Here is a 24500-nt window from a genome sequence, read left to right on the forward strand (position 1 = left end):
AGTAGTGGGATTGCTGGGTCGTATGGTAGTTCTATTTTTAGTTTTTTAAGGAACCTCCATACTGTTCTCCTAAGGAAAAAAAAAAAAAAAGGTCATGAAGAACCTAGGAGTAAGAAGGGAATAAAGACACAGACCTACTAGAGAATGGACTTGAGGATATGGGGAGGGGGAAGGGTAAGCTGTGACAAAGTGAGAGAGTGGCCTGGACATATATGCACTACCAAACGTAAAATAGATAGCTAGTGGGAAGCAGCCACATAGCACAGGGAGATCAGCTCGGTGGTTTGTGACCACCTAGAGGGGTGGGATAGGGAGGGCGGGAGGGAGGGAGACGCAAGAGGGAAGAGATATGGGAACATATGTATATGTATAACTGATTCAGTTTGTTATAAAACAGAAACTAACACACCATTGTAAAGCAATTATACTGCAATAAAGATGTTAAAAAAAAAAAAAGAAAAGAATCACACTAAAGTAACAAAGCAGAGAACTTGGGACCAAGCCCTGAGCGCTCTCAGATGAACACAAAGAGGATCTGACTCCACCCTAGTAAAGGCAACTTCAACATCAAAAAACTGAAATCCTGGCAAAACACTCATCCTTCACATTTGAGTAAAGCGGAATACTGTTTAAAAATTAAGTAGGGCTTCCCTGGTGGCGCAGTGGTTGAGAGTCCGCCTGCCGGTACAGGGGATGCGGGTTCGTGCCCCGGTCCAGGAGGATCCCACATGCCACGGAGCGGCTGGGCCCGTGAGCCATGGCCACTGAGCCTGCGCGTCCAGAGCCTGTGCTCCGCAACCGGAGAGGCCACAGCAGTGAGAGGCCCGCATACCGAAAAAAAAAAAATTAAGTAATATCTTTCCACTGTTTAAACATTCTCACGTGGTATACTTTTATGTTCTTTTTTAACAGCTTTATAGAAATATCATTCACTCATTTAAAGTATACAATTCAATGGACTTTAGTGTATTCACAGGGTTGTGCAACCATCATCACAACCAATTTTTCATTTTCATCAACTCAAAAAGGAAATTTCACACCCACTAGTAGTCACTTTCCATTTTCCCCCCACCTCCCACCCCTAGTCAATCACTAATCATTTTTTTTTTTTTTTTGGCCACGCCGTGTGGTTTGTGGGATCTTAGTTCCCCAACCAGGGATCAAACCCGGGCCCTGGCAGAGAAAGCGCAGAGTCCTAACCACTGGACCGCCAGGGAATTCCCCAGTCAATCACTAATCTCTTTCCTATCTTTCTAGATTTGCCCATTCTGGATAGTTCATGTAAATGAAATTATATAACATGTGGCCTTTTATGATTGGCTTTTTTTTTTTTTTTTTTTGCGGTACGCAGGCCTCTCACTGCTGTGGCCCCTCCCGTTGCGGAGCACAGGCTCCAGACACGCAGGCTCAGCGGCCATGGCTTACGGGCCCAGCCGCTCTGTGGCATGTGGGATCTTTCCGGACCGGGGCACGAACCCGTGTCCCCTGAATCGGCAGGCAGACTCTCAACCACTGCGCCACCAGGGAAGCCCCTGTGATTATCTACTTTTTGACGGGATGTGAAGTGCCATCTCACTGCGGTTTTGACTGGCATTTCCCTGATGGATAATGACACTGAGCACTTTTTAATGAGATTATTAGCCATTTTTTGGAGAAAGGTCTATTCAGATCCTTTGCCCATTTTAATTTATTTTTATTTTTTTTTCCAATTTGAAAGCAGTCACTGTTTATTAACTGACCAGATTACAAAAATAATCATGGCAGATACCTTAGTTCATCTTTCTAATAAGCCTGTTGATCTGGTCTTCCCTGTTGCCAGCATCTCCACCTTCTACCAAATGGGCGGTCTTTTTCTTCATTCTGCTTTGTGGAGAAAACAATTTAAAGGGCCACAGCAAGTTGTCTGCTTCTTTGAAATGTTTTCCAATGGTATAGATCTCATGAATCAGATCCTTCCTGCAGATGGTGCCATATTTGCCAAGAGATGGAGCAACCAAGGCGTCATCTGTCAGGGCACTTCGCTTCTGTTGAGTTTGCCATAACCACGCTTGTAGATCAGTTCATTTACTGACTTCAGGTTTGGGTGTCCCTCCGCAATGTACGGCTCCACAATTCTCAGCATGTTCATTAACATGCTGAGAATTCACAAAGATGCCATTGAGCTTCACAAAGGTGCCACTGAAGATCTGATGGAGGCTAAGAAGCTGCAACACTTTTCGAACCTTTGGGCTCACACGATTGACACCTCTGATCCTGATGACAAATGCCAACTTGGGTTCTGCAGGTACATAGAAGTTGCCGGCTTTTCTTGCCATCCTAGCCATTCGAATTTCTGTTCTGTACATCTGCCTGTATTCCTTGTGATAGTGATTAGCTTCTTCATAGATAAGCTTCCTCCTTGCCTTTCGAAGCATCTTTTGGGCAAACTTCTTTCTCAGGCACTTGATCTTAAGCTCTGCAAAATTCTTTTGCTTTTTCTTAAGGGTTTCTGGCACAGCAGGAACCTTCTTTTTCTTCTCTTCTGCACCCTCCATGTTTCCAGCTGGGAAAGAGCTGCCCATTTTTAAATTGGGTTATTCATTTTTTAAAAATTATTGAGTTATAAGAATTTTTTATACAGTCTAGATACAAGTTCTTTAGATATATGATTTGCAAATATTTCTCCCATTTGGTGGGTTGTCCTTACGTTTTCTTGATGGTGTCTGTTAAAGCATAAAAAGTCTTAATTTTGATGAAGTCCAATTTATTTTTTTCTTTTGTTACTTGTGCTTTTGGTGTCATACCTAAAAATTATTGCCTAATCCAACGTCATGAAGGTATTTGCAGGCTTGTTTTCTTTTGAGTCTTATGGTTTTAACTCTTACAATTAGGTTTATGATCCTTAAAGTTAATTTCTGTATATGGTGTGAGGAAGGAGTCTACTTTCATTCTCATGCCAGTGGCAGTCCAGTTGTCCTAGAACCATATGTTGAAAGACTATTCTTTCTCCATTGAATTATCTTGGCACCCTGTCAGAATTCATTTGACCAAAAAGGTGAAGTACCAGCTTCTCAATTATATCTCATTGTTCTATATGTCTAATTCTAAAAATTCGTTTGTTGATTTGCAGTATTAATTCCAAAGGTTTGACATGGTGGGAAAGTAAGAAATTTCTCAGGATGGTGGAGTTGGAAGGTAATATTGCTTGGTGGCCAAGCTAAGATTTGTGAAGAATCAAACCAGTGTCCCGTTCTTTGCTCTGCATCAAAGTAAACTGTTGACAGGCAATGTTTTTACACAGGGTAATGGTTTCTTGGGCGGAGACTGAATAAGCTATTATGTTGTATTTCTGTAGATATTTGGGTAGGCCTCATGTGGTTAGGAAGATTTTTTGGGTAAGGTTATGTGTGCCTCAGAACCAAGGAAACATGGAACAGCTGGGCCTCAGGAAGTCAAGGAGCCGTGATAGGGCTGGTCGTTGTAAAAACTGCAGTCGGAAAGCCTTTTCTTTTTTTTTTTGGCCGCACCGCACAGCTTGTGGGATCTTAGTTCCCCAACCAGGGATAGAACCTGGGCCCTTGGCAGTGGAAGCGCAGAGTCCTAACCACTGGACTGCCGGGGAAGTGCCTCTGGTCTCCCTTTTGATTGGTTTATTTTTCAGTACCTCAAAGCTTCTCAGTTTTTCTTCTTTTTCCTTAAAAAACCCCAATTTGGGACTTAAATGAATGATAAGTAAATTTCTATCATGTTTGGATAGCTATACTTTTTTTTAATTGAGGTATAAGTGACATATGACATTAGATTCAGGTATACAACATAACGGTTTGATGTTTGTATATACTGTGACATGATCACCACAGTAAGTCTAGTTAATATCTGTTAACATAAACAGTTAAAAATTTTTTTTCTGTGATGAGAATTTGAGCTTTACTCTCTTAGCAATTTTCCAATCTCTAATGCAGTATTATCAACTACAGTCCCCACCCAGCACATTGCCTCCCGTGGCTTATTCATTTGGTAGCTGGGTCTGTGCCTTTCACCCCCCATTACCTATTCTGTCCGGCCCCAACTGCCATTTCTGGCAACCACCCATCTGTTCTCTGTTTCTTTGAGCTTGTTTGTGTGTGTGTGTTTGTTTTGTTTAGATTCCACATATAAGTGAGATCATAAAACATTTGTCTTTCTCTGTTTGACTTACTTCATTTAGCTTAATGCCCTCAGACTCCATCCGTGTTGTCACAAATAGCAAGATTTCATTCTTTTCTTATGACTGAATAATATTTACATCACATGTTTTTTATCCACTCGTCCATCAGTGGGAACTTAGATGTTTCCATATCTTGGCTATTATAAATAATGCTGCAATGAACATGAGGGTGCATGTATCTTTTTGAGTTGGTGTTTTCAGTTTCTTTCGATAAATACTAAAAGTGGAATTGCTGGGTCATATGGTAGTTCTAGTTTCAGTTTTTTGAGGAACTTCCATACTGTTTTCCATAGTGGCTGCACCAATTTACATTCCCACCAACAGTGTATAAGGATTCCCCCAGTACCTGTTATTTCTTGTCTTTTTGATGATAGCCATTCTAACAGGTGTGAGGTGATATCTTACTTTAGTTTTGATTTGCATTTCCCTGATGATTAGTGATGTTGGATGTTGAGCACCTTTTCATGTAACTGTTGGCCACCTGTATGGCCATCTTTGGAAAAATCTCTGCTTAGATCTTCTGTCCATTTTTTAATCAGATTGTTTGGAGCTTTTGTCTGTTCTTTGCTATTGAGTTGTATGAATTCTTTATACATTTTGGATATTAACACCTTATCAGATATATGACTTGAAAATATTTTCTCCCATTCAGCAGCCTGCCTTTTCATTTTGTTGAAGGTTTCCTTTCCTGTGCAGAAGCTTTTTAGTTTGATGTAGTCCCACTTGTTTATTTTTGCTTTTATTGCCTTTGCTTTTGGTGTCAGATTAAAAAAATCATCACCAATACTGATGTCAAGGAGCTGACTGCTTATGCTTTCTTCTAGGAATTCTATGGTCTCAGGTCTTACATTCAGATCCTTAATCTATTTTGAGTTAATTTTTTTGTATGGTAATTTTTGTATATGGTATAAGATACTGGTCCAGTTTCATTCTTTTGCATGTAGCTGGTCAGTTTTCCAACACCATTTATTGAAGAGACTGTCCCTTACCCACTGTACATTCTTGACTTCTTTGTTGTAAGTTGATTGACCATATACGTGTGGGCTTATTTCTGGGCTCTCTATTCTCTTCCCTTGTTCTATGTGTCTGTTTTTATGCTAACCATACTGTTTTGATTACTATAGATTTGTAATATAGTTTCAAATCAGAGAGTGTGATGCCTCCAGTGTTGTTCTTCTTTCTCATGATTGCTTTGGCTATTTGGGGTCTTTTGTGGTTCCATACAATTTTAAGGATTGTTCTATTTCTGTGAAAAATGCCATTGGAATTTTAATTGGGATTGCATTGAATCTGTAGATTGCTTTGTGTAGTATGTTTTTGGTGACAGGTCTTTCACCTCCTTGGTTAAATTTATGCCTAGATATTTTATTCTTTTCAATGCAATTCTATTTTATTTATTTATTTTATTAAAAAAATTTATTTATTTATTTTTGGCTATGTTGGGTCTTTGTTTCTGTGTGAGGGCTTTCTCTAGTTGCGGCAAGCGGGGGCCACTCTTCATTGCGGTGCGCGGGCCTCTCACTATCACGGCCTCTCTTGTTGCGGAGCACAGGCTCCAGACGCGCAGGCTCAGTAGTTGTGGCTCATGGGCCTAGTTGCTCTGTGGCATGTGGGATCTTCTCAGACCAGGGCTCGAACCCGTGTCCCCTGCATTGGCAGGCAGATTTTCAACCACTGTGCCACCAGGGAAGCCCTGATGCAATTTTAAATGCGATTGTTTTCTTACTTTCTCTTTCTGATAGTTTGTTGTCAGTGTATAGAAGATTTTTCTATCTTGATTTTGTATCCTGCAACTTTACTAAATTTATTAGTTCTAACAGGTTTTTTTTGGTGGAATCTTTAGGGTTTTCTATATATAATATCATGTCATTTGCAAATAGTGACAGTTTTACTTCTTCCTTTCTGATACGGATTGCTTTTTATTTCCTTTTCTTGACCAGTTGCTCTGGCTAGGACTTCTAGTACTATGTCAAATAAAAGTGCCAAGAGTGGGTATCTTCTTGTTCCTGAAAGCTTTTCACCATTGAATTTGATGTTAGCTGTGGGCTTGTCATATATGGTCTTTATTACACTGAGTAATGGTCCCTCTGTACCCACTTTGTTGAGTTTTTTTTTTAATTAACTAATTTATTTATTTTCAGCTGCATTGGGTCTTCTTTGCTGCACATGGGCTTTCTCTAGCTGTGGCGAGCAGGGGCTACTCTTCGTTGCGGTGTGCAGGCTTCTCATTGCAGTGGCTTCTTTTGTTGTGGAGCACAGGCTCTGGTGAGTGGGCTTCAGTAGTTGTGGTGCGCGGGCTCTAGAGCACAGGCTCAGTAGTTGTGGCACACAGGTTTAGTTGCTCTGCAGCATGTGGGATCTTTCTGGACCAGGGCTTGAACCCGTGTCCCCAGCATTGGCAGGTGGATTCTTAACCACTGTGCCACCACGGTAATCCCTGTTGAGAGTTTTTCTCATGAATTGGATATTGAATTTTGCCCAGTGCTTTTTCTGCATCTGTTGAGATGATCATATGATTTTACCCTTCATTTTATTTATTTATTTATTTTTAAAGATTTGTTTTGATGTGGACCATTTTAAACTCTTTATTCAATTTGTTACAATATTGCTTTTGTTTTGGTTTGGTTTTTGGCCACGAGACATGTGGGATCTTAGCTCCTTGACCAGGGATCGAACCCACACCCCCTGCATTGGAAGGCAAAGTCTCAACTGCTGGACTGCCAAGGAAGTCCCTATCCTCCATTTTATTAATGTGGTGTATCACATTGATTGACTTGAGGATGTTGAACCATCCTTGCACCCCTGGAATAAATCCCACTGGATCATGGTGTATGATCCTTTTAATGCATTGTTGAATTCAGTTTTCTAATTTTTGTTGAGGATTTCTCATCTATGTTCATCATGAATATTTGCCTGTAATTTCCTTTTCCTGCAGTGTCCTTGCGTAGTTTTTGTATATGAGGGTAAAGCTGGCCTCATAAGATGAGTATGGAAGTGTTCCCCCCCCTTCTATTTTTTGGAAGAGTGTGAGGAATGGTATTAATTATTTAAATGTTTGGTAGAACTGTTTGGGTTTTTTTATGATTTCCATTTCCTTATTGATATTCTCCATTTGATTAGACAGTGTGATCATACTTTTCTTCAAATAGTTGATTTGATTTTTGCCTGCTAAATCCAATATTTGGCCCCTCTCATAGGCAATTTCTGTTGCCTGATATTTTTTTTTCCATGTGTATGGTCACACTTTCCTGTTTCTTTGCATAACTGGTAATTTTTTAAAAATTTGACATTTTAGATAATATACTGTAGTAACTCCAGTGTTAATCCCCCCTCCCTCACCCCAAAAGGACTGTTGTGTTTTGCTTATTTTTCTCAATAACTTGGCAGGGCTACTTTACTAAAATCTATTTTCCTTGGCTATGTGCACCCTCTGAAGTTGCTCATCAGGGGGTACAGCCTTAGGCATACATAGTCACCTCTCTTTTTCTGATCTTTTTTAAGTTGTCTGTCACTTTTGGTATCACACCCAGCTGTTAGTCTTCAATAATTGCAGGCAAATTGCTCTACTGTCTTTAGCAATGCCCTGGAGCATACGTTTTGCCACATTCCGATTCAACTAAATTCAGGTCACTCTGCAGGGGTAGTCTTTAAGGCCAGTCTTTGGGTTTTGCTCTTATCCCAGTAGGCTCTTCTTAGCAGTCTCATTCTTTGGTTCTTTTTGGTAAACTTGCAGCTGGTTTATGATTTAACTTTTTGCTCTACTGAATCTGCCAGCCTCCTCTTCAGTGCTTACCGCCAAACTTTCCTTTACTTTGGGGAGCACTCTTAGGCTTGAACTTCCTCGCATTCTATTCCAAATAAGGTCAGATCCCTTTGGAGCTCTCCATTCTTTTTTTTTTTTTTAACTTTTGGCCATGCCATGTGGCTTGTAGGAACTAGCTCCCTGACCAGGGATTGACCCGCACCCTTGGCAGCGAAAGCATGGAGTCCTAAGCACTGGTCCTCCAGAGAACTCTCTGGAGCTCTCTATTCTTATAGCTTGCCTCTGTACCACTACTCTGGAGCTTTTCTCAGAGTGACAGTGCCAGCTTCTCTTGGAGTGACAGGCATGATTTATAAGCAGGGTACTGGGTGGGGCAGTAGTCTCTGGTCTTCTTGGCTTTTCTCTCCTGGCATAAATCATCTGCACTTTATTTGAGCTGGGGTGAAGACTGTTGGAGCCCCAGTGTTCTTGGTCTGTTGTGCCTGGGGGTAGAGTTTTCACCCTATGAGTGGGTACTAGGTAGAGAAGAAAGACCCAGATCTCTCAGCCACTTTTGCCAAGAATTAAGCTTCTTCAACATGTATTTGGGAGAAAATGAGAAATGCTGGTGCCTTGTCCTTCACAGAAAGATACCGTAGCTGATAGCTGGGAGGTGGGAGAGAAAGCCTTATGTTTTTGTGTGGATCTGCCCAGGGTAGAGCTTCATCACACTGAGCTGGGCCAGGGAGGAGGGGGAAGGAAGTAGGTGGTACCTCAAGTGCTAAAGACTCTCCCTGCTCTCTTAGAAAGATTTAGATTTTCTTGGATCAATGTTTCTTCATTTGTTGTATGCCCTTAACACATTTCCAGAGACTTTAAAATAGTTGGTTTCTTAAAAATAATTTTTACCTGTTAGAGTGGTTTCACTAGGAAAGGCTCCTCATATCATTATTCCAGAAATCATCTCCATGGATTAGATTTTTATTTTTAAAAATCTTTTATTTATTTATTTTTTGGCCATGCTGCGAGGCTTGTGGGGATCTTAGTTCCCTGACCAGGGGTTGAACCTGGGCCCTGGCAGTGAAAGCACTGAGTTCTAACCACTGGACCACCAGGGAACTCCCCTAGATTTATTTTTAAATCTCATGTTCTATTTGGGATAAAATTGTATCTTTTATTATTATTATTATTTTTTACAACACAATGGTGTTTGTTTTATGTTTTTTACTTGGTATTTAAATTTTTGACTTTTTCATCTCTCTGTATATAGCTGAATATTTTTCATATAAAGAGGTATTTTCATATAATGACATAACTTTTATTCTTTTAAACCAGTTGTTCACCAAGTGTTTGGCAATTAAATCTCTTATTTTCTTCCCTCCTCCTTCCCTCCTTTATTCCTCTTTTTTTAAATTCTTATTTTATATTGGAGTATAGTTGATTTACAATGTTGTGTTAGTTTCAGGTGTGCAGCAAAGTGAATCAGTTATATATACATACATATATCTATTCTTTTTCAGGTTCTTTACTCATTTAGGCTATTACACTATATTGAATATAGTTCCCTGTGCCATACAGTAGGTCCTTGTTGGTTATCTATTTTATATATAGTAGTGTGCATATGTTCATCCCAAACTCCCAATCTATCCCTCTTCCCCACCTTCCCCACTTTGGTAACCATAAGTTTGTTTTCTAAGTCTGTGAGTCTGTTTCTGTTTTGTAAATAAGTTCATTTGTATCATTTTTTTTTAAGATTCCACATATAAGTGATATCATACGATATCTGTCTTTCTCTGTCTGGCTCACTTCACTTAGTATGATAATCTCTAGGTCCATCCATGTTGCTGAATATGGCATTATTCATTCTTTTTTATGGCTGAGTAATATTCCATTGTATTTAGGTACCACATCTTCTCTATCCATTCATCTGTCTATGTACATTTAGGTTGTTTCCATATCTTTGACGATTGTAAATAGTGCTGTTATGAACATAGGGGTGCATATATCTTTTAAAGTTAGTGTTTTCATTTTCTTAAATTGTACCTTAAGATTTAGAAGGGACCTCTAATGTCAGTAAGGTCAACCTTTCAGTCAATGAAGACATACCTAAATATCCTTGATTCATAGTTCTTTCATCTCTGCTTGGTGACAATTTTTGATTTCCTACACAGGCAAATGGTTTGATGCTGGACAGCTTATGTTAAAAGGTCATTTTGACCTGAAATATGTCAGCAATTGATAACAGTTTTGAAAGCAAATAAATTGTCTAATCCTTCCTGTGTTAAACAGTTCTTCAAACATTTGAGACCAGGCATCAAATCTCCCTTTACTCTTCTCTTTTTAAAATTAATTAATTTTTTTCATTAAAAATATTTATATATTTATTTGGCTGTGTCAGGTCTCAGTTGCAGCAGGCAGGATCTTCGTTGTGGTGAGCGGGCTTCTCTCTAGTTGCAGCGCATGGGCTTAGTTGCGGGCTCAGTAGTTGCACCACGTGGGCTTAGTTGCCCGGCAGCCTGTGGGATCTTAGTTCCCTGACCAGGGATTGAACCCGCATCCCCTGCATTGGAAGTCAGATTCGTAACCACTGGACCACGAGGGAAGTCCCTAAAATTAATTAACCAACGTTTCTTTTTTTAAAAAAAATATTTATTTATTTATTTGTTGATTTGGTTGCACCAGGTCTTAGTTGTGGCTCCAGGGCTCCTTAGTTGCGGCACGTGGGCTCCTTAGTTGTGGCATGCAAACTCTTAGTGGCAGCATGCAGGTGGGATCTAGTTCCCTGACCAGGGATCGAACCCAGGTCCCCTGCATTGGGAGCATGGAGTCTTTTTCTTTTTTTAAAAAATAAATTTATTTGTTTTATTTATTTATTTTTGGCTGCATTGGGTCTTCGTTGCTGCGTGCAGTCTTTCTCTAGTTGTGGCACACGGGCTCAGCAGTTGTGGCTCGCGGGCTCTAGAGTGCAGGCTCAGTAGTTGTGGTGCACAGGCTTAGTTGCTCCGTGGCATGTGGGATCTTCCTGGACCAGGGATCGAACCCGTGTCCTCTGCACTGGCAGGCGGATTCTTAACCGCTGTGCCACCAGGGAAGTCCCACCAATGTTTCTTTAAATGAGGAAATTTCTGAAACTCTAAACATCATAGCTGCTTTTAAAAAATGTCTCTTTTAAAATTGTTCTAAGTTAAATGCAAAAACCTAAATGTGACCCAAATAATTCTGTGTATGAGAATATTATTTTCAGTACAGGGGTATAGGAAGTAAACAGATGGATAAATAGATCAATATACATGGACAGATAATTAGATTAGTACCTTTCAAAAATACATTTGCTCAAACTTCAGAGGCCAAAATAGGAGAGACAGTGAACATAATATTCAAAGCTGGAACTTGGGAAATTCGGCTCTCCAACAAACTCAATTTATCAATTCCTTCAAAAACCTCTGGGGAAATGAAATGTGCCTCTCCCTTACTTGAGAAACGGGTGTGAGGTGAGTCTGAGAGATGCCACGAGAGCAGTGTCCACCTTGCACTGACACCAGCAGAAATGTGAATGTAACCTCTTTGGGTGTGTGCTCCTGAAAACTGTCTCAGTAACAGAACTCAGACCAGCATCCTGGGGAGAGCTAACACAGGCACCATGTTGGGCAAAAGTGCTGATGTCTAGCCCTGGGGTTTGTATCCCATCAGAAGTGGACTGCCAAGTTCTTCTGGTGGGCTTAGATTTAAATGAATTTATATTTGATTTTAACTCAATTTATTAGTTGCTGTTCTTGGATAAATTACTTAATTTCTGAACCTAAAACTGCCAACTATTAAAAGAGGGTATTGTTGGGACTTCCCTGGTGGCACGGTGGTTAAGAATCCGCCTGCCAATGCAGGGGACGCGGTTTCCATCCCTGGTCCGGGAAGATCCCACATGCCGTGGAGCAACTAAGCCCGTGTGCCACAACTACTGAGCCTGCGCTCTAGAGCCCGTGAGCCACAACTACTGAGCCCACGTGCCGCAACTGCTGAAGCCTGGACGCCTAGAGCCTGTGCTCCGCAACAAGAGAAGCCACCACAATGAGAAGCCCGCTCACCGCAACGAAAAGCAGCCCCGGCTCGCTGCAACTAGGTTAGTTTTAGCTTAGACAATGGCTATCTGAAGGGGGAAAAGGATGTGAGTGGCTGCATGAGCAGGAGGAGGTGAGATGAAGAGGTTAGAGGAGGAGGCGCAGCATGTGCCAGTGCCACAGGCACAGTCCCGGCCTTGTACAGGCCTGCAAGTAGGAAAGATCGTGAACTTGTATGATGTGTCTCCACCTGTGGCAAATGCGTGTCAAGCGTATTTTGTGCCAGGTCCAAGTCCTGTGTTTGGAAATGGCAAAGTAGAAAGATTTCATTTTACTAACTAATATCTTCTGGGTACTCTGTTCAATATGGCAGTATTCCCCCAAGTAGTTCTAGAGTACCAGTGGAAACCAAAGAAGTACGAGGCCAGGTGAGGGGAGTTTTCTACAGGAGATTCCCAGTTCTTATTCAGGTGTTTCCTTATGTCAGCGCAAGAGCACTCTTAGCTTTCAACTTCTTTCCGTAGTAAAAACAAAAGAAGGATCACAGTGGAAACTACTCACAAAGTTTTCTAGGTCTTAGGTAACCGGGGTAGCTCATAAGGAGGTTTAAAATTAAACCTGTATCCATGCAAGAAGGTATTTATTTAGCTGAGGACTATTTAGTGCTGTTCCTTCACTCTTTTGGTTTTTCTTCACTATCTCACATTAAAACATATTTGAGATTTATATTTGGAGCCAGAATTTTAAAGGACATCAAGGAGGCTTTCCATTTGTATGTTATTGTAGTATGGTTGGAGTTATTTTCCAAATGAAAACCAGCAGATAAATAGTCCTCTGGTTACTATCCTACAAGGATTCCAATTTTCCATATGAAAAAAGCCATATTGTTGGACAGAATTTCAGCTTGATGTTTCATCCCAGTAACTGCAATTAAATTCTACTACGGGTTATAGGTAAATCCTTGTCTATGATGTAAAAATCCAACTGTTTTTTTGAATAATCTCAAATGCATTGAACTCATGTCTGGGGAGTATCTGATACTTCACTTCCTAATCTTGCTTCATTTTTTCCATCACAAATAGCTCATTATAGAAAAGAAAGGGGGCTGGGCTTCCCTGGTGGCGCAGTGGTTAAGAATCCGCCTGCCAATGCAGGGGACATGGATTCGAGCCCTGGACTAGGAAGACCCCACATGCTGCGAAGCAACTAAGCCCATGCACCTAGAGTCCGTGCTCTGCAACAAGAGAAGCCACCGCAATGAGAAGCCCGTGCACCACAATAAAGACCCAACACAGCCAAAACTAACTAAATTAATTAATTAAAAACAAAAAAAGGAAGGGGGCTGAGTCCTATTTCGTGTTGGTGAAATAACAGGGATCACTGGTAGGGGGAAGTTATAATGGCCCTATGAGCTAGAACATGAAGAAGAGAAAAGGATAAAAGAGTTTCAGGAAGAGGGTAGATTCTAGGGCAGCAGCACTGAGGGGTCTGAAAGTCCCAGATTCTCTAAGGCAATGATTATCACAGTGCAATCCCAGACCAACACCAGTAGCACCACCTGGGAACTTATTAGAAATAAAGAATCTCAGGCCTCACCCCAGACACACAGAATCAAAATCTGCATTTTAACAAAATCCTCTGGTAATTTGTATATACAGTAAAGTTTGAGAATCACTGGTTGAAAAACACCAAGAGTTTTATCCTTTGATGCCATAATATTCTTGCCTTATTGAGGACTTTTATAACGGAGTCACCCTAAAATGGACTTGGACTTGGAAGAGGGTTCACGATCACAAGGGATAAAGTGGTCCCTTATGCCGTCCACGTGTCAGCTCACAGCTCACCCTAATGACTCAGTCAGGAAGTTTTAATAAACTCCTATGAGCAAAGTACTAAGATATGTGTTATGGAGGATGTATACTCTTTACAAAACCTTAATTTTCATGACTGGGAGACAGGCTATCCTTAAAATAGGAAATAATCCACATATCCTGTTAGGGTCTACTCTAATTCTCTAATGTATTAGACTTTTAAGGTTCTAACTAGCTGCCATGAGAAACAAGGCATGTGGCTTTAATACATGTTTCATTCAACCAAATGTAAAATGCATGTTATTATATGGAATTAGATTTGTTCTCCCTGTGCACATCCTGCTCTTCATTAGATGAGTCAAATTTAAATACTACATTGAAAATTCAAGAGTAGTTTCATAAGCTCTCTGCTAAATAAATACAACTACAATTTTAAGCACAGTGCAGTATAAAGAAAACAGCAGTAATGGCTGTGGATAGTTTAAAAATGCTGTACAGGAGACTGCATGCATTACTTCAAGATCATTCAGAGAAATAAATGTATCATTGCCAATGAATTTGGTTATCTTAAAAAAGAAAAGTTAGGCTATAGCACTTTTTCTACCAACATTGGCCAAGAGTAATCTACTCTCCTATGAACCAACCGACAGCTACAGATTACTGAGTGGCTCTGTATAACCAACATTGTGAAAGACATAAAAGTATAGGAAACAAAACTTGTTCCCCAGGAATTTATAGTCTAGACTGAGAGAAAAACTAGATGCACATAAAAATAATGGTCAAGACAGTATATAAGTCTCAAATGAGGGATACAAACAAGTGTGCAGAAGTTAACCTTTCTTGGATGATCACTGAAGCTTCACACAGCACACAGGATTTGAGCTGGGCATTGAAGCTCAATCTAAGCTGAATAAAATGATAGAATTGATATTTGTCTGGAGTGAAACGTTCTCCGTCAGCCATAGTTCTCACAGTGCTTTTCTTAAAAGAAACATTTTCTTGCGACTATCTCATATCAGAGGTCTAAGGTCCAAATGTGTTAGTCTTACAATGTTATTATCCATTCAGTTAAAAAAAACACAACAACAGGGCTTCCCTGGTGGCGCAGTGGTTGAGAGTCTGCCTGCCGATGCAGGGGACATGGGTTCGTGCCCTGGTTTGGGAAGATCCCACATGCCGCAGAGTGGCTGGGCCCGTGAGCCATGGCCGCTGAGCCTGTGCGTCCGGAGCCTGTGCTCCGCAACGGGAGAGGCCCCAGCAGTGAGAGGCCCGCGTACCGCAAAACAAACAAACAAACAAAAAAACCCAACAACAGAATGACCATTTTTGAATGATAAGTTAGCTAATGCTACATGGAACTTTGTTTATCTGGCAAAATGTTAATGTATTAGCTTCATTTCACCATCCTGGTGGATTTTTTTCCCTCATGCTTTGGCCGAGCAGGATTCTAGTTGAAAACAGTAACATGAAACTATGCAGCAACATCCCTCCCTTGAATGCATGTTCACTGTGTCCTCCAGGGCCATGCTCTTCATACACGGGGCTTAACAAATGTTGTTGGCAGATGGATTAACAAAAAGAATGATCCTGGTGCAGCTCTCTAGGCCATCTTTCCTGGGTTACAGCAGAAAAAACACTCAACAGTGAAAGAAGAAGGAAAAAAAAAGGCTGGCTGGGATTGGATACCAGCTGACTGGTTTCTATCAGTAATAGTATATTTTTTTGTTTACCAAACAACCTAAACTACTTAGAGGCTAAAGTAAAAGTGAGGGTCTTAACATTATACCAAAGAATAATTTTCAAAAGGCTAAAAACACGATCTCTCACATATAAAATAAATGCGTGGTGAATGATTCTATTCAACTCATTAGTTAATGAGGGAAATGGTAAAAGACTGAGTTCAAATGAGAATTGGAGCAGCTAAGTATTAATAAATTTAAAAAGGAATGTTATGACAACTTTACTAGGTTAGATACAAAACTAGTTAATGTCCCACAGGGCCACAACCTACAACCTCTAGGATTATCTTTCCCACTGGACAGAAATTATTTGTATCTCTAACCAGACAAAAATCTACAAGTTAACCTCTGCTCCTACAGAGATGTCAAATAACCTAGTCAACAGTCAAAGGGGGCTTCCCTGGTGGCGCAGTGGTTAAGAATCCGCCTGCCAATGCAGGGAACATGGGTTCGAGCCCTGGCCCAGGAAGATCCCACATGCCGCGGAGCAACTAAGCCCGTGTGCCACAGCTACTGAGCCTGCGCTCTAGAGCCCGCGAGCCACAACTACTGAAGCCCGCGCGCCTAGAACCCGTGCTCTGCAACAAGAGAAGCCACCGCAATGAGAAGCCGGCGCACCACAACGAAGAGCAGGCCCCACTCGCCGCAACTAGAAGAAAACCCGCGCGTAGCAACAAAGACCCAACGCAGCCAAAAATAAATAAAATATATAAATTAAACAGTCAAAGGTGCAAGCCCGGCAGGGCATTGGAAGAACACCCAGTAATCTCATCGCTTGTGTCTATTTCGAGTTTTGAATAATTGTTCTGACACTCAGAAGAGGCTTTCAAAAGGCAATGGCAAAGGTCCAACATCATGCTAGAATAGTATGCAGATCTTTATAATGCATATGACATTGTACCAATTATAAAAGAACATTGTTAGGGCAGGTATTCATTCTGTACAGTTTGAGGTAACATGATTTGATTTATGTAATGACAAGACTCAGAGAAGTAGGGCACAAAAAAAATGTTCTGGTGAATATTAATGACCACAGAGTTCATATACAGTGGCAACCTCAGTGATCTGGAACCTAGTTGGGAACCAAACTAGATATAAATTTAAAGAGTATTTAAGTCCAATTTTAGATTTAATTCTAACAGTCTTGCTTGTCTGAAGAATACTGGACACAGTCATAATTCAGCAGAGAGGTGCCTTTAGAGAGGAATACATAATCCAAAAGCACCTGGGTCACTTAGTTATAGGCTGTAGCACTATAAACCTCTGAAGGCATCAGTGCCTTATATAGTAAAGTCCTATAAATCATCTTCATATAAGGGTCAGTTATCAAAAGCCCTAAATTGTTTTTTAATAAGCTCTGCTGAAGAAAATGTGCAAATATAGAATTCAAAACTACTTCTATGAAAAATGTTTTAAAATGTAAAAGGGTTGGTATTTATAGAGTTAACAAATCAATTCAACCCCCAGTATTGAATATATATCACGTGCAGGATACCTTATTGGGCCCTGAGTTGTACTAAAAGGAATAAGATATCGTTCCTGCTTTCTAAAAGCTTACGACAGCGAGATATCTTTGCAAACATATTTAATACGAGAAAGTCTGAATGAAGTGTTAGTGCACATATCGAAACACACAGGAAAGAAAGAGTGACTCAGACCTAAATTAGAGGAAGTCATGGAAGACTTTGTGGAGAAAGGGACATTTAGGTTGGGACTTGAAAGATTTAATATTCATTTGACTGGGAAATTCTCTAAAAGGAATGACTGTGAATAAATGAAATGTTGCTATATTTTTTCTCAAAATGACTCCAATTATGTAGAAAAATACACGTGATACTATAAACAAAGACAAGTGACAAATTGAGATGAAAACATCACAAAAGACAGACCCATATTGTGGACAATTCACAAAAGAAACAGTAGTGGCCATGAACATCCAAAATTGTATTTGATCTTGCTAATAACCAAAGAAATGCAAAGTAAAATCAGATACACTTTTGCAGAGAGCAGCGTGACAAAGATTAAAGCGAGAGATAGTACTTGTGGTTGGTAAGTGTGTGAAGAACCTAGTGCCCTCGTGTACAGTTATTAAGAATTTAAACTGGTATAACCTTTCCTTTAGATAAAGGATTTATCCTATGAAAATAATTACACAGTAGTACAAAGATTATATCCATACGAATGTCACCAAAACACATAACAATTTTTTTTTTTTTTTTTTTTTTTGCTGTACGCGGGCCTCTCACTGCTGTGGCCTCTCCTGTTGCGGAGCATAGGCTCTGGACGCGCAGGCCCAGCAGCCATGGCTCACGGGCCCAGCCGCTCCGCGGCATGTGGGATCTTCCCGGACCAGGGCACGAACCCATGTCCCCTGCATCGGCAGGCGGACTCTCAACCACTGCGCCACCAGGGAAGCCACATAACAATTTTTAAAAGGAAAAAGCAAAGAAAAAAATATCCAACGGTTGAGAATTGGTTAATAAATTATGGATCCATGTTATATCATGTGGCATTAAAAACTGGGCCTCCCTGGTGGCGCAGTGGTTGGGAGTCCGCCTGCCGATGCAGGGGATACGGGTTCATGCCCCGGTCCGGGAGGATCCCATATGCCGCGGAGCGGCTGGGCCTATGAGCCATGGCTGCTGAGCCTGCGCATCCGGAGCCTGTGCTCCACAACGGGAGAGGCCACAACAGTGAGAGGCCCGCTTACCGCAAAAAAAAAAAAATTAAAAAAAAAAAAAAACTGTAATCACATAAAATCTAATGATGTGGAAAAAAATACAAAATATTAAGTGAGAAAAAAAAGCATGTTATAAAGGTCTGTCAGTCAATATGGTCCCAGTTTTGATTTTTAAAACACAAGAAAAAAAGGATCTTTGTTTTCCTGTTCGTTTCCAGATTATGCCTTTAGGTCTCATCTCCCACATTTAACAATGATCTAATTCTAAGCTGATACATTTTTTTTCCTTATAAGAAACTCCGGAATCAACTAGTGAAATAATGTTTCTTAACTATTATAATGCTTAAGAAAATCTGAGAGAGTATATACACCAATAAAGTTAATATAACTTTTAATTTTCTTATTCTGTAAAATGTCTGTGATAACATATATTACTTTAAAATCAGAAGAGCAAACATACAATTATTTATAAGTTGAAAAAAATGGCCTTATTTTATTTTTGGTATGGGATCTTAGTTCCCCAACCAGGGATTGAACCCGCGCCCTCAGCAGTGAAAGTGCTGAGTCCTAACCACTGGACCTCCAGGGAATTCCCATGGCCTTATTTTAAATAGCGTTAACATTTCTAGGAATTTAGTGTAAAAAATTAATCATAGGGCTTCCCTGGTGGCGCAGTGGTTGAGAGCCCGCCTGCTGATGCAGGGGACACAGGTTTGTGCCCCGGTCCGGGAAGATCCCACGTGCCGCGGAGCAGCTGGGCCCGTGAGCCATGGCCACTGAGCCTGCACGTCAGGAGCCTGTGCTCTGCAACGGGAGAGGCCACAACAGTGAGAGGCGCACGTACCGCGAAAAAAAAAGGAATTAATCATAGATATACAGAAGAATGTTTGTACACCACTGTCTTAGCCTGTGTTCCCAGAAAAAGAACATGAGGCAAAGCGTACATACTAATAATTTCTTAGTGAGGGGAAGGGGAGTCAGAAGAGCATATCCAGGGGCACACGGCAAGCTTGCCACGGCACCCTAACAGTCAGCATGGTCTCACAGGGTGTCTTCAGTGCGCTGTTATAAAGTGCTGTGTCTAGGAGCAGTCCATTCAGGGGGAGGAAGGGAAGATAACTCATATAACAGTTCCCTTCCTTTCCTGAACTCTCGATTGTCAGTCAGCCTCAGAGGACATTAAGGCCCCTAAATTTCCAGGTTGTGCTACCTGGCCTCTCCAGGCAGTTACTGGGGAGGCCAGTGGGCAGGCACAGCAGATGGGCTTCATTGTCAAGTTGGTGGATGGGGCTCCTTGATTTGCAGGGCTACGGTGGCAGCAGCTGTTACTGGGTCCACAACCATGGAGAACTATGAGCCACTGCAAGTGTTGCTCTGTGTGTGTGTGTGTGTGTGTGTGTGTGTGTGTGTGTGTGCGTGTAAGGGGGTAGGGGGTAGTGGGGTGAAATAGGCATGGCTGTGCAGATTTCGGTTGGCACACCACAGAGTAAGATATTGTCAACCCCCTTGCACCACTTGGATCTACTCATATCCTCTTATGATATCCAGATCTCGTAAGAGAGCACGATGCCCTCACTTCCTCTCCAGAAGAAAGCAAAGAGTCATCTTAATGGTAGTAGCCACTCATCTCCTTGAAGCACACCAAGACCCACTCTCTGCCGCTGTAGCTGGCCCCAAATTTGTAACTAGTATTGGTGTCATTTCCTGTCACCTCTTCCAGATTGCCCTCCCTTTCAGCCAAGCATTTTGGCTGTTCTGAGTTGCCTGCTGGACATAGTTTGAGCCCTTCACTGTCTTGTCCTTGTTGGGTCATGGATGCTTCAATTGCTCACTTACAGTTATCAGTGGCATGGAAACATCACAAGATACTCTCATTTGATAGAATAAAGTGTACCTACTCATTTTACACAAGAAAGGCATATCTACCACCCATACCAAATCTTACTACGGTACACTGCTGAGGCACCTCCCCACCAAAAAAGGCAAGTCAGCGGGTGGTGGGGGGATCAGTCTGAAATACTGGTATCTGTGAGGATTCCTTTAATCAAAGAACCATAAACCCACAGCAGGTTTTCATGCTTCCCCTCTCTTATTCATTAATGGTGGGATAGCTTACAGAGTGCGTCCGTGGAGAAAACACAATTCTTTTAATGACCTAACTAACATCTCTGATTATTTAGAAGAAGGCATCAGTTCTGAAGGAGAATACCATGTGAGCAAAGAGGCATCTACACAAAATATTGAAGGCAGAGGATGCTCACTTCATCCAGGCAATAAAATGGCAAGGATTTATGTCCTCTACCTACTACCTACCTACCTGCCTACCTACCTGCCTACCTACCTACCTACCTACCTACCTGCCTACCTACCTGCCTACCTACCTACCTGCCTACCTACCTGCCTGCCTACCTACCTGCCTACCTACCTACCTACCTACCTACCTACCTATCTATCCATCCAATAATTCAAATAGTCAAGATTTATAAACATCATCTTGGGAAATCCCAATCTGTTACAAAATGCACTTTCTCTGCATTTTCTGAGTTCTTGACAAGGGGAAGGAACTTCGGCCATGTGCTTGTCTCAGTTGTCTATTTCAAAGAAGAGGGATGAATATTTCCATGTTTACTTCTGACAGATGAACTTCCAATGAAAGAAACATATATTCCAGCTAAGTTAAACCTTCATATTAATGTTCTAATTTCACTAACTTTTAGATTACTGGATTTTAAAATCCATACTTATTTTTTAAATTGGGGCAAGTCTCCTTCCTGATGCTACCCATCAACTAATTCTGTTCATTTATTCAGAACTACTATGTACTTATAAAATGCAGATTCAACTTACACAGCTTATGAAGAAATAAATTTCCAGCACATTTACTTTGTGTTACCCATTATTTATCAATATTTGAAATACATAGGTTGTTTCAACCAACTGTATTCTACTAAGAGCTGTAGTAATTATTCAGTTATTTAATACTTGGAACCTTAAGATCACAGGAGAAAATTGCTTCTAATTTAAATTTATATACATATTTTTGTTGCAGACATGTGATCAGGTCAACAGTCAGTAATGGACTTTTAAATATAAAAAATATGTTAGATCAAACTTCTGTAGGGGGAAGGAATTCAGGAAACTAGTAATGATGTAAAAATTTTGACTATTAAATACAAGCTTTACTTTTAAATCTATTTTTAATTTAAAAACCGGCGGTAGGGCTTCCCTGGTGGAGCAGTGGTTGAGAATCCGCCTGCCAATGCAGGGGACACAGGTTTGAGCCCTGGTCTGGGAAGATCCCACATGCCGTGGAGCAACTAAGCCTGTGCGACACAACTACTGAGCCTGCGCTCTAGAGCCTGCGAGCCACAACTACTGAGCCCGCGTGCTGCAACTACTGAAGCCTGCGCGTCTAGAGCCCATGCTCCGTGACAAGAGAAGCCACCGCAATGAGAAGCCCGCGCACCGCAACGAAGAGTAGCCCCACTCACCGCAACTAGAGAAAGCCTGTGTGCAGCAGCAAAGACCCTATGCAGCCAAAAATAAGATAAATAAATTTATTTTTTAAAAAGGTGTTAAAATACACATAACATAAATTTACCATCTTAACTATCGTTAAGTGTACAGTGCAGTAGTGTTAAGCACATTCACACAATCTCCAGAACTCTTTATCTTGCAAACTGATACTCTATAACCATTAAACAACTCCCCATCTCCCCCTCCCCCCAGCCCCTGACAACCACCCTTCTACTTTCTATGTATTTGATCACTCTACAAAACCCACATAAGCGGAATCACACAGCATTAATACAAGCTGTACTTTTGTATTTAGAAAAAGGGTGGTAGGTATAAAATTGCTATGATATGTAGATTTCATTGGATATATTTAATAAACATTTTATTTTAAAGTATTAATATGTCAGAAATCAAACTTTTTGCCACTATCTAAACTTATGAATTCAAGTTCTGAAGGTCAGTTCAAAAGGTGTAAGGCAATACTTAATTTTCCAAATTTCATTTAGGGAGTATGTGAGTAGAAAAGAAGCCCAGTGATCCCAATTTACTCTGTTTGTTTGTTTTTTTGGCCGCGGCCTGTGGCTTGTGGGATCTTAGTTCCCCCATCAGGGATTGAACCTGGGCCACTGCAGTGAAAGCACCAAGTCCTAACCACTAGACCGCCAGGGCATTCCCTACTCTTTTTGTTTTATACACAAGAGATTAAACAACTTGCATATAGTCAAGACCTAGTTGACTGTAGCTCCTGAGAGAGAACCTAAGACTCCTGATACCTAAGAGCCCCTTTGCACCACAGAGTCTGTTGTCCATACATTTTATATATTTATCTCAATTTTAACCGCATTATTCACATATAATCTGTGTGAATACTTAGTATAGTCAAGAATCCTTTGTAATAAAAAAATACTTTATATCTCTAGCATGAGTTAGACTTTTATATAATAAATTTAAATAGATGAATCTGTATTTGGTAATATGGTATTCTGTTTTAAGTAAGATTAAGTGTATCAACCTATAAATGATCAGTACACTAACATGGACTTACAGAGGTAGGACAGGCCTCAGAGGTCATCTAATCTGAAAAATACAGAATAAATTAAGGCACAGTGAAGTACATTGCCCACAAATAGCCTTCAGGAAATTCTGAAACATATTTGAAATGTTAAAGACATGAGTTATGTGACTATCCATAAATATTTCTTAATCTTTTAAAAGGGATCCTTTAAGAAATTTCAAAATAAATGAATGAAATCCAATAATTTAAAACTCAAGTGCTGTTATTTCTACGAGATCTCTGATTATATGTTCATTTGTTCATTGGAAGAAAAATCACATTTTCATTTCTTATATTTTATTTATATTAGAGCACTTCAATATTAATTCAAATATCTATCCATTAAATGCAAAAACGTTAATGCAATATTAAAAATGAAATTTAAATGAAAGCAAGGGGATATCACATTAAGGTTCCCATGGCAACTCTCACTACACTTTTCAGCTTCTGAATTGTAACATGGTCATTTATTACAGGCTCATATAAAATATAATTTTGCAAATATTTACAGATGTATAGGTTAATTCATGTCAATTTAAGGCTTCATATGCAATGTAATATAATACATCAGACCAAGAATACTCTAAATATTAACCCATATTCTTAATTTAGACATACTATATAAAACAGATGCAAACTCCCTAAATTTTGAATAATCTGTTATTAAATAATTTGTGTTTTGAATAGCACTCACATGCATTATAGCATTTTGCAGTTACCATCATGGTTGAAATCTGAACTTTATGTTACGTAAATACGAATATAGGCGGGGTCAAGTGCCTCTCTCTTTAGCTTAGCAAGAGTTTGAAATTACAGATTACACATTTTGCCAGAGTAGGCACAATGTAAATTCATTAGTTCACACAAGTTAAAAGTCCAGGAACTGAATTATGTAGAAGATCAAACGATACTGTCAGAGACCTCCTGGCTCTGCTGTCCTACAGCCTTCAGCAGTACACAGTTACGTACTGAGAACTCAAAAAAGGAACCATCTGTTAACCAAGCAATATCTCTTTATTTATCTAAAGGAAAAAATGGGACTACCACAAAGCTATATGTATAAGGATTTAGAAAAAAATGTGGACAGTCTAAATATCCATCAATAGGCTAGGTTAAGCAAACTACGGTATACAGAGCTTTGACAATGATTAGACCAATATCGATGTGGAAAGGTGTCCATAGCACGTTGTCAACTAAACAAAGTACAAAACAGCATGTACAGTAAGGAAAAAACCAGAACAAATCGAAACAAAAAGCCAAACACTATCTCACAAACAATGTGTATACATGTATAGAGAAAAGTCTAGAATGATATACTCCAAATATTAATAGTAGAGATCTCTGGGTGGTGGGATTATGACTACTCTATTTCTTGATATTATTTTTCTGAGTTTTTGCAAGTGAATATAATTAGAAAATAAATATAAGGTGTAAATAAAGTAAATACTCTCTGTTATTGGTGTGAAGATACTGATATTCTTCTCCAGAGAGCAGGAGTATCAATTGGAAACAACCTCCTTGAGATATTTGATATCGTGAAAACGTTGCAGCAAATCTACTTCTATATTCTATTTTTTTAAATACTCAGGAAATTGGAAACCACTCACATATTCAAGAATGATTAAATAATTATATATCTATAAGAGGGAATACTAAATATCATGTTGTAGAATATTTCTATGTGAAAATACTATTGATAACATGTCAGATCAGGATG

The 24500-nt window shown here is 40.1% G+C and overlaps 1 pseudogene across 1 annotated transcript; it reads right to left on the bottom strand.

Moving 5' to 3' along the window:
* Window positions 1–1600: 1600 nt before the first annotated feature.
* On the bottom strand, window positions 1601–2543 carry LOC308622517 (large ribosomal subunit protein uL30-like; annotated as a pseudogene). Its single transcript has one exon. The product of its transcript is annotated as a large ribosomal subunit protein uL30-like (transcript).
* Window positions 2544–24500: the final 21957 nt, after the last annotated feature.

This window comes from Mesoplodon bidens, assembly GCF_964165515.1.
Source record: "Mesoplodon bidens genome assembly, chromosome: 9".
Lineage (NCBI taxonomy): Eukaryota > Metazoa > Chordata > Mammalia > Artiodactyla > Ziphiidae > Mesoplodon > Mesoplodon bidens.